Genomic DNA, 15,077 nt, shown 5'->3' on the forward strand with positions numbered 1-15,077 from the left:
CAGGCGATCATGGAATACACCTTTTGGTTTACACACTGCAGACTCTTTCCATGGCCATTTCATTGCCTATGGAGCTACAAGTAGTAGGGAAGAGGACAACCTCTAGTGGGCCAGAAATTCAAGTGGATGGTGCCACATTTTGCTCCGGGGGATGTATGTTGAGCTGGTTTTGTTTAGTATAACTTTCATTATTTCAGTATATGTGGTCCTTTTAAGTGTGGAGAGTGTGTTGTGTAACCTATGCCAGAAGTTTAGTTCAGAAGTGCTGGATAATGATACACATTATTTAAGTGAGCTCTTATTCCATACAATGATGTATGCTTTATGTTCTTTGCAAAGGACTCTCTGTTCCTTCATCACTGGTACGTAGACACACCAGGCTGCTTTGTTTAAAGCCTGTTGTAGCCTGTTAATGGAGTGTGGAAATAACCCTGGAGGGTAACGTACACTTCAGCTTTATTGCATAACTAGACATTTTGGCCTGAAGAAAATGTTGATCTTTATTTAATAGGTTTCTATAAAATCAAGAGTTGTATGATTTTATGATAGTGTTCTCACTCCAGTTCCTATTTCAACGTGCCAAGCTTAGATGCCCAAATTCTGTAACACATCAGTGAAATACCGGAAAAAATGGAACAGGAAAAATAAAAGTTGTTCTTTCTTTAAAGCAGCAGTTTTCAAATTCTCAAGGAGAGTTTGAACTGCAGTAAGTTTTGGTGGGGCGGGGGGAAGGCTGCAGGGGGGCTGCAGGGACTGGGATACACTCACCAGTCCCTACAGCAGCCATCCTGGGGTGCGGGGAGCCCTGCGCAAGCCTCTGCAGGGCTCCCCAGCCTGCAGAAAGTGAAAGTGGAGTAATTGCGCTTCACTTCTGCAAAACCGGAAGTGGAACGCGATCGCTCCACTTTCACTTCTGATGAGCTGGGGAACCCTGCAGATGCTCGCACAGGGCTCCCTGTGCCCCAAGGGTGCTGCTGCAGGGACTGGTTAGTGCATCCCAGTCCCTGCGGGCCCCCTGAGCTACGCAATCCTGGGGATCACATCACTGCCTTCCCCCTGCCTCCTCGCTGTCCCCGCCCCTTAAGGGGGAAGAGGGTAGGGACTTCAGGCTGGGGCATCATGACGCCCCAGTGTGAAAACCACTGCTTTAAAGTATTATGAAAGGAGGAATGCTTGAAGTGGGGGTTCCCTTTCATCATTTTTCTATGATGGTGATGGTGTATCTAGCACGATGGGCCAGGAAAGAAAACCTTTCAAATAATTTCTCCATATGAATAGGATCAGGAGAGTACTATACAAAAGAGTATGTAGTGGAAACAGAGAGAGAGAGAGAGAGAGAGAGAGTCTTTATACAATGGCCAATCAAAAATACAACCAAGAGGAGTTCCACAAATAATCTTTGAAAAAATTAACATTTGCAGATTGCTCTGTGATATATTCTGCAGATAAAGTCTTCCTTCTTATTCAGCACATAGTCATCCTGAACAATCGGTGGGCATATGTGCACTGTAATCGGGTTTAAGAATAATTTCTTCTTTTAGTGAATACTTGGAATTATAGTTTTGTTAGGGGGGAAAGGTTAAGGATAGCTGCCTGAGAGATGTCCGTCCCCCACCAAACTACGGTTCCCAGGATCCTACAGGATACTTTTTTTTAGACATAAATTAGGCAGAAGTGACATTTCGAGCATGCTACTAGCATGCTTCCAGCACAGCTCATTAAAAAAAATGACAAAATGGCATCTCATCATTGAAATCAATTGCATGGAGGTCACCATATTGTTACCATACGCTATGGAGGCGGCCATGTTCCTGACATGTTCCTGACATCGTATGCATGGAGGCGGCCACATTTCTAGCTCTGAGCTTGCATTTTAAACTGGGAGAAAGAGTGATCTAGCATGCTAGAATTTGAAAAATGAACGTGACCTGAGCATGCTAGAAGGTAAAAAAACAACAACACACACAACCTGCTTTCTAGTGCTAGAAGATGAAAAAAGAATACAGCCTCAGACTGATGTTGCTTGTACAGTAGATGCAGCCTTCACATGACAAGAACACTATACAAGGCTGGTTCCCCACCTTTTACTAATCCACCCACTGCTGTAAGGCATTTTAAAAGCTAGACAGGATCAGCAAGGGCAATGAAAGTGGGAAAAACTGGAAGAAACTGCATTTTTAAGGTATTTGGACTCCTTTCACTACTGGCTAGAGCCCATAGCAGGTAAGTTAGCTTTACACACGTGTGTAACACAATTCCTGCTGTTCTGGTAAATTATTAATGTATCAAAGCTGCCATTTTATAAAACCCTATAATCCTCTCCTGTAAAACAGATTAACCTCACCATGCTGTTCTGTATTCCTACCAACCGTCTCTAGACTTTTATATGGCGCGCAACTTGCTTTACTGTAGGTACCTTATCATAAATACTGTGAAGCGTTAAACCATAAAAGGCAACCAATCGTCTATAATAAAAGTTAACAGTTCTACATGGAAGTGATATGACAGTTCAAGAGAAGCCGTCCTAAAGTAAGCCAGAGCAAGGATCAAGTTGTGGCAATTAGTTCCTGACCTCAGTACTGGTCATAATCTGCAGTTGAGCTGTTTTTTCTCTTTTCTTGCTCCCAGTGTAATGTCTAAAGCAGGAACTTGTTGTAGTTCAGCATGTCCCACAATATGAGTTGGGGGTCCACCGAGGAAGCTGCAGAACAAAATTGTGTGTAACCCACAAGTCGATTCCAGGGCATGCCTGTGTGCACCCTGCATCATTGGCTGCATTGTGCCGTGTTTCTCAAACCCCAGGGTCTGGGGTTCCCAAGCCTACACCTGCTTAGCCTCAGCAATGTGGCTGTATCATGTGCCCTCTGATCATGTGCTGGCATAGCCCATTGTTTCTATAAGCCCCCTAAGTATGAGTGCTGTAAAATAAGTAAGGCATGGTCTGTACTGGGCCTATTTCTGTGAATGGTTATGCAAGCTTTCCGCGAAGATTTTCTGTATAATCATTCAAAAATTTTAATCTGGAACTCCTTGGGAGAAATTTGTCAGGGATAGTTCATGAGACTCATAGCAGAGATCCTTTGCAAAGGAAGTCTCAGCACAATAACTTATATTGAAAGCAAAATACCCCACATTTTTTTAAAAGGAAAGAAAACTGAAAACAATTTTCAAAGTAAAACTGTTATTAATCAGATGTGGCCTGAAAATTAGGGAAACGATCCGGTCTTTGCATAGAAATGTATGTGCATAGCTTTTCCATAGGTGCTGCTTTCTGCACACGGGAGAGAAGTCAGCAATAAAAGACTTCACATTCAGAATCAGGCAGGCAGGGATGGAAGGACGGAAGCAGGATGGATAGACTAGATCATCCTGGACTTTAATTTATGAGCACATCTGTTACAAAATTTCCACTTGGCCAAGCTGTTCTTCTGGTCTTCTGTTCTTGTATCTCAATTTCTTACTGTTTGCAAGTCTCTCATTTACTAAGAACAAATGGTAAGCAGTTGGGAACTCTAACCCTATGAATCCCTTTAAATTTGGAGCAAAAAATACCATAGTACAGAATGAAGAAGTGCATGATAGAATATACTGGACTCTTAAGACATAATACTATGATACTTGAGGGCACTACCTTTCTCAACGTAAGAGATACATTAATCAAATGTTAGGAGGGCAGGAGGTCTGGTCTAGAGGGTAGAGCCTCCATTTGCCTGAAGATTAACATCCACAAGGTCGCCAGTTCGAGGCCACCGGCACCGTGCGACCTTGAAGCAGCTGACAAGCTGCAGCTGAGCTGTTCCATCTGCTCGGAGCGTGGGAGGATGGAGGCCAGAATGTTAAAACCAGATCGGAGTGTAACACCTTGAATGTGGTGGTTCTTGAAAGAGAGAACCTTCTTTCAATTTGTAAAAATCCCTGCGTGGATTTAATAAGCCTGCCTGTGTAAACCGCCTTGAATAAAGTCTTGAATAAAGACCAAGAAAGGCGGTATATAAATACTGTATATATTATTATTATAATGTTGACATCCTACTTATTCTGTGGTCCATGATAAAGGAAATGTTTTGTAAATGAAAATGTAATACAATGCAATCCTAACCATGTCTACTCAGAAGTAATTCAACACAACTTACTCCCAAGTGAGTGTGTGTATAGCACTGCTACCATAGTCTTGTCACATGGGCATTATTAGAGACTGGTTTTGGACAGGCGTGCAGGCCATTCATGTCTATTTCACTGATTCAAAACAAAACAGATTACAGTAATCCACGTGTATAAAATGTTAAAGATCAGTTTACTGACATATTTTATATTGTTCAAATAAATGTGGTGCTTATGAGTGAGGTATTTTCCAGGGAATGGGAACTTGAGTCAGGTGACTTGAGTTCGAGTTGCAAAAACACGTTTTTGCTGACTCATGCAAAAATGAGTCACCTGTGTTAATGATTCTCACATTAACTTGAATCTGAGGCCACTGACCAGGGATGTGTGGTGGGTGGGGAGGCAGGTGAGGCAGATCCTCCCCACCAGAGTCCTTCCAAAAACACCACCGCTTTTCGAAGGACTCTGGTGGGGAGGATCTGCCTCACCTGCCTCCCCACCCACTGCACCTCCTTGCCACTGACTCAGCATTCAGTCCCCACACATGCAGACTTGAGTCTGTGTCTGGGTGTACTTGTCTACTTCATTCGTGGCATGAATGAACTTGTGGGGCCATCATTCAGACCAGGTAAGCAACTAGGAAGTTCTAGCCAGGAGGCAAAGAAGGATTAATGTTTTTCTTTTGTATCAAGCAGGAGGTGGGGGAGGGGGGAGCAGACTCTCTTTTCCATCTATGAAGTAATGGATGATTATTGGATGAAGGATGGGCAGTCTGATTTTTTTCTTTGGATGAGGGAGGGCAGAAGGAGGAGCCCAAGGGTGTTCTTGCCTTAGAATAGGCTGGAGAAGCCCAGGGAGAGGGAGGAGGCAGAGAAGCTGGGGAGGGGAGGCGGTTTGTAGTGGTCACGCTTTCCAGCTGGCACAAATTGGACTACTGCTGAGTACAGCTGCAAAGGATTGGGTCATACTGGATTGGATAAGCCTCCCAGCTGCTGCACGTGACTGTCCTCCCTCATGCTGCTTCTGTCCCTACTCTCATGCAGGCCATCTTACCCCCTCCTGCCTTGTTTACAGATGGGATGGACATCAGGGGAGTATTAAAGGAGAACTCCAACACACACACAAGCAACAGCTGCTCTATTTCTTTTCTTAAGGAGCCACAGCTGGCTTTTTAAGGGAAAGATTTGAGACTTGAGTCTTTTTGAGTTGCCAAAAAGTTCTGGGTGATTCAGAAAGTCCACCCATTAGGACTTGTTTTTGACTTGAGTCATGGGGGTGAGGACTTGTGACGCAACTTATTTATATTTTATTTATACTGGTATTTATATACTACCTTTCTTTGGTCATCAGATTTCTCCTCAGACTTTAACCCAAGGCGGTTTACATAGGCAGGCTGTTCTAAACCCCCATAGGGATTTTTACAATTCAATAGTTCTAGTCTTTCATAGAACTCCTCGTTCCAGCTGGATTCCTTCCCGGTCTGGCCTCTCTCTGGCCCTTCGCCTCCCACGCTCCACTTGATGGCAACTCCTCTCTGCCACTGAGGATCAGCTCATCAGTATATCAGTGTGTCGTCTGTTCTCGGGTACTTCCGGTTGTTTCGAACTGGCAGCCTCAGATCTTCAGGCATACAAGGCGGCAACTCTACCAACTGAGCCAGACCTCTACTTGGCTCGCCCATCCCTGGAATTTTCCTACTTGGGGGGTGAGGGGTTGCTCAAAGTGATTAATCTTGCATATCATGGGATGTTTCTCAACAACCCCCCCCCCCCAATATTTCAGTGTTACAGCACTTTTAGTACCATGTCGTGTTTATTGGGATCAACTAAATCTAGTTGCTCTTAGTAGGTCTTAGATATATTAGACTATTGCTTCTGCCTGGATTTTTTCTAATGAAAGCAATACAGCTGCCTGCATTTTTTTTTTTTACCACTGTTGTAGTGTTGCAAGCAAATTGGGGAAGCCCCCTCCCCTCAACCAAGGCAGAATGATGCCCAGGGTTACTGTAGGTCTATACTGCTTAGCACAGTTCGTACTTCAGGTTTATGTCCAATGTCACAATCAGGACCTGAAATAGGAAGCTTACCAGTAATGGTGATCTTTGTAAGCAATAAATGACCACATCGGAAGGAACTTAGACAATTTGTTCCTCTTATGGTTCTAGCTGGCAACATCAAAAAAATTAGCAGCTCGATATATGGTAATTTTTTTCTTCCTTTTCCTAAGATCTCATTTCCTCTTTTCTAAATGAGATCAGCTCAGGGCTCTGTAAGGTAAACTTTGTACAATGCAAAGTTTCAGCTGAACGATGCTAATGAATTATTCGCTGTACCCATGATTTGGTTAGACCTATGCCATTCATGATCTTTGCTTAATGACCTGTCTGATAGGCTATCCATGGTAGCTGAGCAAGGAAGGTAATACCAAGATCAATATCTGAATTCAATCAGCAGTTTTCTTGGACATGCAGATAAAAGTTGTGGATATTTAACAAACAATTCAACCATCAGGTGATTTGTTCAAAGAGGCCTCCCTCCAGGAAAAACAGTTGCTGTTCTTACACACAAGTAACTTTACAGCATTCCTACAAGGGAGATTGTGAAACTGTACCCCATGGTTTCACTCAAGGCTTGATTAGAAAAAATGATTGATATAGAACCCTAAGAACAATACCCTTCTCTCCCATGCAGGCTCTAGTGAAACTGACAGTTTTGAAAGGAAAACCTGTCAATTGCAGCCACACTGCTTTCTTCAAAAGGGCATGTCTAGAAACACCAGTTCTGGTCACAATAATATCTTGATTTAAAATTTTTAAAAATAATACTTAATACTTGTACAGTGCTTTCCCAGGTGTAGGCCAAACACTTCATATATATTATCTTGAAGGATCCTGTAAAGAACATAAGAACAGCCCCACTGGATCAGGCCATAGGCCCATCTAGTCCAGCTTCCTGTATCTCACAGCGGCCCACCAAATGCCCCAGGGAGCACACCAGATAACAAGAGACCTCATCCTGGTGCCCTCCCTTGCATCTGGGATTCTGACATAGCCCATTTCTAGAATCAGGAGGTTGCACATACACATCATGGCTTGTAACCCGTAATGGACTTTTCCTCCAGAAACTTGTCCAATCCCCTTTTAAAGGCATCCAGGCCAGATGCCGTCACCACATCCTGAGGCCAGGAGTTCCACAGACCAACCACACGCTGAGTAAAGAAATGTTTTGTTTTGTCTGTCCTAACTCTCCCAACACTCAATTTTAGTGGATGTCCCCTGGTTCTGGTGTTATGTGAGAGTGTAAAGAGCATCTCCCTATCCACTCTGTCCATCCCCTGCATAATTTTGTATGTCTCAATCATGTCCCCCCTCAGGCGCCTCTTTTCTAGGCTGAAGAGGCCCAAACGCCGTAGCCTTTCCTCGTAAGGAAGTAGGAAATAGGCATTCTTTTCTTATCCCCATATTGCAGCTGGGGCTGAGAAGAAGTGGCTTACCTATGGGCGCCTGGGGATCACATGGAAAAGCAACCTCTTTCACACCCGCTGGAGACAGTGTGGTGATATTTAAAGCAGGAGAAGCATGATTCATGAATGGTGGTAAGGTACGTTAAGTGAAGGAAGGGAAGAAAGCCAGGTGATTGTTAAAGCCTCCCTGCTCGTGCAATTCATCCTAATTGACTCTGGGCACAAGATTATGTGGAGAAATGTAATGTGTGAACCTTCACTACACAGAGGCTGCAATCCTAACCACGCTTTCCTGACAGTAAGCCCCACTGAACAAAATCGGACTTATTTCTGAGTAGACCTGGTTAGGATTGTGCCCAAGCACAGACATTGATCCGTCTGGCTGTTTGCAGACTTATGGAATACATTATTTTGAAGCAGTTCATTCAATGCCTTAAATGCAGTGGTTCCCACAATTTTTTACTGGAGGGTGCCTTGACGTATTGGGCCATTGGATGAGGCTCCCTATTAGGATCACAATCCTATACATTGTATAGGGCAGCGGGTTATCTGTGAGGATCCCGCAGTTCCATGACTGGTTTCCACCATGCCCCGTGGTTTCCACAACAGGGAGTCATGTTTCACAGTCTGGGAACCACTACCCTAAATATGTATTGCCAACCAGGAATCTTCAATATTCATATTCTACCATCATAAGCAAAAGAAATCATGATATTGTACTTAAAAGCATGACTTTACAAAGTCATGGGTTGAACGTTTACAGCTGTTTTTAGGTTTCAGTGCTTCATATTTTATGACGTTTTATTATTATTTTGGGCTACAGTTTGCTTTGTTGTATCTTGCTTTGAGTGCCACTTTGACAGAAAAAGTAGCTTCAAAATGCCAAAACAAACAAATAGGGATGCAGTTGGTTTATTTAATCAGTTTAAGTGGTAAATTAATAAATTAAAGTTGTAATTAATGAATCTGTGAAGACCAATTTTAACCAGTGAAACTGAGAATTAAGAGCATGCCTGACTCTTTTCTTTTAAGATAAAAAAGATCAATTCTGAATTACTTAATTCATTAGCCTTTGGAAACAATAAACACTGATTTGTTTCTGTTTGCATCCTAGTAACACCTTTTGGGTTGCATTTTGGATTTCCTATTTCCTGTTTCTCTTCCCAGAATAATACACTTGAAAAGCAAATGCCCATACCCCTTTATAAAAAGTTGCAGTTCTTATTTGTATACTGTGTAGTGTGTACTCAGCAGTTTGAAGTTTTAAGGGGGGAGAAGAATCAAAGGTCTCATGATTTCAAAATCCAGTAACAGTTGATTTTAGTGTCATTGATATATTGACTATCCTGGTACAGTAGATGACTTGAACCACATTCCAGTTCGCCATTAAAGTTCTAGTTAATAGTTGCCACTGTGGTTTCTATGCTCTGGATGACAGAGGGGTGAGTTGTAGAGAGTGGGTGTTAAATTCCCTCACATCTCACTTGCAAGTTTTATTGTCTGTAATAAGTTGGGAGTGAACTAAGCCTACAGGGAAGAATAAAGAACGTGAGTGAGCTGGCCACGTTGCATGATGTTCATCAACTGATTATCTGAAGACAATCGTGTAACAGACAACATGATAGCTGTAAATGAAGAACAGTTACAATTCTCACTTTGTTAGCAGAGAAAAAAAAACTAACAAAAGTATAGCGGGAAAACATTCTGCTAAATTTGGGAAATCAGTTGCTCTGGTACATTAAGTTCTCTTTCACAGTATTGTGAAAGTTTCCCTTATGTGTTAAAATTGCAATCATTTCTGTGACCAATCTTTGCTTAATTTTTAGATTGCTTGTAACAGCAATTAGGCCACTTCACTTCAAGAAAATAACATATTTGAGCAACACTGCAGTGGGCCCACCCTCACAATTCCCCCCCCCCATTGCTGGCATCTAACCTAGAAAACCACCATCTACTTCCAATTTCTGGTATTCCTATCTTGATTCAAAACTGCAGCCTGTCCATTGATGGCCTGACACTGGACTGCACCTCCTCCCCAAACCAGAAAGCATTTGAGATCAACTTTGCCATCCAAGTCCAAGGGCTTGCCAGCCTCCCCAAGCCATTCAGCCTCTAAGGATGGTACTGGCTCATCCAGTAACTTTTGATTACCTCCGGGTACATGCTAAAAGTCTCACAAAACCTCCAGAAGTGACCACTCTGGCTAGAAAAGCCACTGAACCCATAGAAAACATTTCAGGCAGGACAAAAAACTGCAAACCAAGGGGGCAGCAAAAAGTTCCTAACTAGCTTCAGGGGCAACCAGCTAACTTCAGACAGTTCAATGGGAGGGTGGTTGGTGGTCAGCCAGTAGAAGCACACTGTAGTGAAGAACACCAGCTAAATGGCTGGGGAAGCTCTGCCCCCAAAACAGCACATCAAGCAGGGTGCCAGAAGCTTCCCTCCCGTGCCTCACATGATGGCGGGATCAGGCAAGTAACACCCCCTGTGTAAAATGGTGGCAGTAGAGTGACTTTCTCACACTGCCACTTGTGTGGGTCCAGCTATGTACAAAGTTGTGTGATGCCTAGGAAACCATGTGAGGCTCCTTTTCCTTTTGCATTTGACTGGTATCATAACACCATGATTGACTACTGGCATGTGCGAGCATAGAGCCACACATGATGGAGGTCGGATGTGATGGCAGCAGTTCTGCTAGCATTGGTGGCTTTGTGGTTGGCTAGTTGTAGCAGCTTCCAGAGACAAAGCACTTGTTGCTGTTTACAAAGCCTGCAATTTCCACCCAGTTCTCCCCTGTTGCAAGAAGGGCCCCAATCCTAGTAAGCAATACTGCAGGTTCCTGACAAGGAAAAATTTTAGTTGGAGGGAATATCTAAAGAATACAAAACAGATACAGAGAAGGGGCTGTAACTCAGTGGAACAAATGTTTCACATGCACATTTTGTTCCCACATTTATTCCCTGGCATCTCTAAATAGACCAACATTGGGAAAGACCAACACTGAACTCCTGGAGAGCCACTGGCAGTCAGTGTAGAGTCTGTAGACCAGCTATTTTCAACCACTGTGCCATGGCACACTAGTGTGCTGTGAATGGTCTGCAGGTGTGCCATGGGAGTTTGGGGGAGGGTCATTTGTTAGTAGGGCCATGGGGAATGTGAGCCCCCCACCAACAGCATGGTGTGCCTTCTCAATTGTCAAAAAGCTGATGGTGTGCCTTGACAATTTTAGTACCTTGTCAGTGTGTCATGAGAATAAAAAGGTTGAAAATCACTGCTGTAGACAATACTCAGATCAGTGCTTAGACTCAGTATTAAGCTGTCTCTGATATATCACATAATCTCCAATACTCTTGGTTAATCAAAAACTGAAAACTATGTGCAGGGCAAGAGCGTTCGCTTCAAATACATTTGCATATCGCAAATTAAGAGTATTTGCATGATAAGCAGATATTACTGAACTTTGATACCATCATGATTGACAATGTCCCACCGAATTCCATTTTACAAAATTCAAAGAAATGTCATGTTCAGTCCCTCTTTAGCCTTGAGATTTCATACATGAGTATTGTTTTTCAAGAAGCTACTGCAATATCCTATCCTAGCACAACTGGTTCCATTACTCAACTCCTCTTTTTAACTGCAAGTCTTTCAGCATGCTGTAGGTGGCTTTAATTGATCTTAATTATGCACATGTCACATTCAAATGTATAATCTTGTCAATGATAGCTGGATGAGTAAAGGCAGGAATTTAGATCACTATGGACAAATTCAGATTTAAATCTCAATTAAGTAAAGTGTGTATCTTAGTTTTAAGTAAAGCATAGCAATCATTTCTATAAATAATAGCACCGTAGAGAGGAGGTGTTGATGACTGGTAGTTAAGTCTCAGTAATTAGTGGTGACTCTAACATTGTTTACTAGGCTTTAGACTGGTTGTTGGTATTGACATCTTGGGTGACCTATTCGTCAAGTTGCTTTAGTTTACATTGCCAAACATTCTGGAGTCTAATCAACAGAAAGTGCTCAGTAGTGGGCCATGAGGGCAAAGGCAGGGGAACGTAACCTAAAAACCCAACCCTCATTATTTTATCCATCATGGCCTTCCAGTAGGCCTTCTAAAAACAGCACCTAAGGAGCAGTAGCATTGCCAGAGGGAGGGCAGCATGGTAAGTATTGCAGGCACTGCAATGTGCCATGTAAGTGGCCCCTCCGACTCACCATTGGAACCACTGGGGCAGCAACGGCATAATGAACTCAATAGCCTGAACATTTCTTCCTATTTTCAATAAAGAAATGATAGCAATTATTTTATATCTTTCAAATGCTCATTCTGAATTAGAGAACAAGGTTTAATAGAACATTAAACGTGCAATCCTAAGGCCCAATTGGGCCAACGCGAGTCCCTTGAGCTGACCCAGAGGTGTCACAAAAATGCAGTCAAAGTCACTTTTGCACTACCGAGGGGGAAGAGACAGACTACTGCATGTCCTGAATTCAGTCTCTAATGTGTTAGCATCCAGTAAGTTTGCACCTGCCTGCCTCAGCTGGTGCAGGGGTCTGGGAAGGGCAGGGGGAGGGTGGTCTGAAGGATTACTGGGGCAGGGGGAGGGTTGGCAGTGGGTGGGCTTGGGGGCAAACCAGGCCCGGAATGTGGGTGAAGCCAGACTCCAGCTCTTAGGCTGAATCCTAGCCTCCAGGGCCTTGTGCCGGGTTGCTTAGATCTGCACCACCTCTTTAGGTGGCGCAGATCCATGTAGCCCCATTCAGGCTGCTTCCATATTACTCAGGGTAAAGGGAATCGATTTTCCTTGCCCTGGGTTGGGCCACAGCCAGCCCCAACCCTGAACTGGCCAGCCGGCCTGCCTGTTTCAGCACAGGATAGGATTGGGCTGCCTGACTGTAATTCTAAAATTTTCTAGGAATACTGAATATTGTAGGACTTAACTAAAAAAAAGTTTAGCATTAGGCTGCAAATAATACTGTAGGAAAATATTGATCAGTGGTATGTTTCTAAAACAAGGCTGAATGGTGCGATGTGTTGCCAATTTGCTGTGGCCATGAACTTCACCTACTTTGCCATAGGGCTGTTGTATTATGATACTCATTGCCATTGTTCCAGATTAAAGAGTTGGTTACTGTGGCCTACATATGTTTGTTTGAAATCAAATTGCCAGGTGTATGATTGTGGAGTGCGCACCACTTGGCTGAGTGTGCTACCATTTAAAATTAATCTCATGTTTTGCTAAACGGGCAGCTCAATCCAGAGTAAATTCCCACGTGGCAATGCAGCGGCACCGGTACAGGCTGTGTTGGATCCCATGGGGGAATTTTGACTGCTGGAGTCTAGAGGTAAGAGAACATTTATCTGCTTGCCCTGGGGTCAACGGGTCAACTTGGATCTGTGCCAGCTACATAGCTGGTACAAGTCCACGTTGATCCATGTCAGTGCATTAAGCTGGCACCACTGACCCCACCCCTTTATGGACCCAATCTGTCCTTTCATTGCTGCCCTCCTCTGCCCCATGCCACTGCTCCCTGTCTGCTCTCTGCCCCTGCATTGTACTGACCTGGTTCAGTGGACATCTGTGCAGCTGCCAGCTTGTGCAGGAAGGCTCTGGCCTTCCTACTTGCACAGAAGGCCCTTTCAATGTTGCAAAATACTTTATGGTGCTTTTGCAACAGTGCACAGTGGGGGAACTAGCATTCCACTGGCACAAATAACAGTTAGGATGGGGCCATATGGTTCACCTTTATTTATTTTTTTAACCTTTGCTCTATGTCTTAAGAACATGAAGTCTTACAGGATACCCCTGTGTTTTTTTTTCAGTTTGCATCAGAGGCAGATCCAAATTATTGCTGGCATTTAATTTTAAATGAAAGAATTGGTATTTCTTCCCTGTCCCGGAACCAATAGCACAACCTGAAATTTGTTTTGCACCAAGAAGGTAGTAACTTGCATCACATCTGCACTACACTTTCTACTCTCCATCATAAAACAGCAGACTTTGGGCTTTTTCAAATCATGCCTTGAAGCATCTTTTTCTCCCCCTCCCTTTAAAAAAACAATGAGCATCTATCTTAGAGAATACAAAACTTGCATGCTGCTTTACAGCCCAATCCTATGCATGTCTACTCAGATGTAAGTCCCATCAGAGTCAATGGGGCTTGCTCCCAGGAAAGTGTGGATAGGATTGGGCTGTGAGTTGGTCCTGGTAAAAGTTATTATAGTACACTACTGCATGTTTGGATTCTTCTTCTGCTTTTGTGTCCTGTCCCGTCCCCAATGTGTGATCTTTCCAGTGTGTATGATACAAAAATATGACTGACTGTTGGCAACCTTCAGTCTCGGAAGACTATGGTATCGCGCTCTGGATGGTGGTTCTGGCACAGTGTCTAGTGTGGCTGAAAAGGCCGAAAAATATATGTGTGGATTTATAGATAACAAATAATTCTGTGCTAGCGAATGAACTTATGTATACATATATCTGAACTTATGCGCAGCATGGCAGAATTTCTACCACTAGCAGAGTTCTGCAAACATAGCACAACAGCTAGCAGAAGGTACAGTTTGCAAAACAGAGTGTCTGCAGTATCCCCCACAGTGCAATCCCCTGCAATATTATAGTGTTTATCAACTCCATATGCAAAGAGTTTATGAACTGTTTTCATTAGAGAGTGCAACCAAAGCTACACAAGGTCCTGGGCAATGTATTCATTGAAATAATGATAGGGCTCTGGAGTTCTTAGTTTTTTTCTCATGCAAACATCCTGTGCTAATTCTCAAATGGCTCATATGCTAGTGCAAGACACTTTTCTGCATATGGAAGGGCTGCTTTGGATGCAACCCATGGCATTATTTGACAAATCTGTCCAATAGCTCAGATTTGCAAGGCAAAAGCACTTTGAACTGGTTGCAAGATAGCTGCAAGACAGCTGAGTTTAACAGAACAGAACTCTGTTAAACTCAGAACAGAAATTCTGTTAAACAGAATTTGACTCAGGACTCTATAGTAGTGTAGCCACTCCAACTAAATCAACAGTGCTGTACAACTGCACCACATGAGGCTGTGCATGTCATGTGGGGATGTGGCATGAAAGGGATTGGGAATAGTGGCACTAAGCAAAATGTGAACCATGTCAACAAGACTAGCAGTACAATCCCAGGCATGTCTACTCAAAAATAATGTTTGTGGGCTGGCCACTGAGGAAAGCAAAATTCTGGGCTAGATGGACCTTTGGTCTGATCCAGGAGGACTCATCTGATGTTCATAATGTGAGATTGTAGAGTTTCTCTGTCATTAGCCCCATCACTGCCACAAACTTACTGTTTCCTTTCTGCACTTTAAAAAACGGACCCCTGAAAATGATACAAAGTGTCATGAAAAATTCCTATTGCAGCTTCTGGAATTGTTCTTGCTCTCTGTTACTCACTGCTGTCCACTCAACTGATCTCCACACATGTTGAACACCCTGATCTGCAACCCAGTTAAATTGGAGTGAGATGAAAACATCTT

The sequence above is a fragment of the Tiliqua scincoides genome, chromosome 3, assembly GCF_035046505.1.
Source record: "Tiliqua scincoides isolate rTilSci1 chromosome 3, rTilSci1.hap2, whole genome shotgun sequence".
In the NCBI taxonomy this organism is placed as follows: Eukaryota; Metazoa; Chordata; class Lepidosauria; order Squamata; family Scincidae; genus Tiliqua; species Tiliqua scincoides.